The sequence below is a fragment of the Dysidea avara genome, chromosome 2, assembly GCF_963678975.1.
Source record: "Dysidea avara chromosome 2, odDysAvar1.4, whole genome shotgun sequence".
NCBI lineage: Eukaryota > Metazoa > Porifera > Demospongiae > Dictyoceratida > Dysideidae > Dysidea > Dysidea avara.
Window position 1 is genome coordinate 41,349,890 of NC_089273.1, and position 2,144 is coordinate 41,352,033.

Consider the following 2,144-nt stretch of genomic DNA (forward strand, 5'->3'; position numbering starts at 1 on the left):
TATACTGCATTAGTTCTAGTATCATTAATGGAGAGTTTAAAGCCTGCCTGTATATACCATTTTTGATGAAACTGACATTTTAGTACATGCCGGCATGTTAAAAAATTATTGTCTGTAGCTATTGAAGTTGTGTATGAGGTGTGAAACATGCAGCTAATAGTAGTTCCTGATCACTGTCCAAGCCTTTTTTCCAAGTGAATTAATGGTTTTCACCATTGGTAGAACAACTGTCTAACTCATACTCCAGCCTAAATCAGAGTATAGAGATTAAATCATGTTTTATTATAGAACTGAGAAAACTATAGCCAACTGTTCAGTTGGTGTGTCATGAAAGTGGAGATGGTAAATTGAGCATTGCAAGTTACACTGAAGTGATGGAGGTTCCCAGAAGCTTTATTTGTAGCCTCTTCCAGAGATACATCTTAGTGTTATCTTGTCACATACTGCTGGCAACTGCATGTGGGTGACTACATGACACTAAGCTATGTCATATTGGTGACTGTTATGCTTGACTGACTGCTCTATTAGAGTATGTTTTGTTTATATTTTTGAAAAGGGGGATCAAAAGGGACACTAGTGCCCACAACGAATTACACGAATTAAGAACCACGTGCAAATGCAAAGCAATGCAATGTTCAGAATTATATGTTTAAGAATATAGGTCATGCATTACTCAAATTTCGCTTCACTGCGTATTTCGTGGAGGTCAGTGCGTTTTGATCAAGACGTTGAACTAGTACTGACTGGGAAGCTGATAGTGGAGATTTCATTGGGGGGACCAGCTGCAGCAGAGCGGACCATCTACAGCAACTTTACATGGTCCGGCCGGACTACTTGAGGCGCGGTAGTTGGTCCGGCCGGACCACTTGCGGCGGGGGACCACCTGCAGCGTGACAGTACACAGTTATTTGTGGCAGTTTTTCATTACAGTGCGACTCGATTAGAACGACATAGCTATGAAACGGTCATTGGATCAAGTTACTGCAGCCTCACAGGACACTTCGCCATCAGAAAGCCAGAGCAAGCTAGTTAAGTTGCCAGGTGATACGTGTAGTTACTGTATGAAACGCTGCACATCTAAAGGTAAATCAAGTGATGCTATTCAATGTGAAATTTGTTATAGATGGGTACACGGTAGTTGTGAGGGAATACCTAAAGAAAAATACAACCTATTTAACCAAGTAGTAGGAGAAATCCCTAATCTAGTATATTGTTGTAAGTACAATCAATGCTACTCGCGTCTAAATCAATTCACCTCTTTTGCCAACCATGACTCTTCTGTTAATATCTCTCAGGACCTGAAGGTGATTGGTGAGCAGTATGGAGTTTTAAAGACTACAGTGTCAAAACTTGGGTCCCAAATTGAATAACTAAGCCAGAACAACCTGTCTCTCGTAAAGAAGTTTATCGATTTGCTCTCTAGCCAAAAGCAACCTCAGGCAACAGGAAACGTTTCCAGCTCACAAGAACTATTTACAGCAACTATTGCAGAAGAATTAGCTGAACGAGAAAGAAAGAAAAACAACATAATCATTTACAACTTTCCAGAAGACACAGCAGAAAGAGATAAGCTCCTAAAAATGTGCAAAGATTCTGCTGATTTGGATATTAAAATCCATAAGTTATTCCATCTTGGCCGTAAAACTGATAATAAAGCTAGACCCCTGCTTGTTGCATTGGAGTCTGAAGTTGAAAAGTTAGAACTTCTGTCTAGAGCCCTCAAACTCAGATTTCATGAAGAGTATAAAAACATATTTATTGCACAAGACATGACAAAACTCCAGTGATTGAAACACAAGAAGCTAGTAGAGGAACTTAAGAAAAGAAAACAACAAGGTGAAGTAAACCTAATTATTAAAAATGGCACAATTATAAAAAGACAGCCTAGACGACAGCTGGAAATTTTATCTGAACCAATCCCACCAATAAAACAGCCCAGTATGATTGATCTTGCTGATCAGTGTACCTAATATAGAAAGTGTTAAAGTTCAATTAGATTTACCCTTGTCTCCCATTGATTCTTATCTAACAACTGACAGTAATCATGATCTCACTACACCAATTGTATGTAACCTCAGAAATGTCTCATCCACTCTTAATACAAGCAATAATAATGATAACATTGCATTAACACTTGCTGTTAT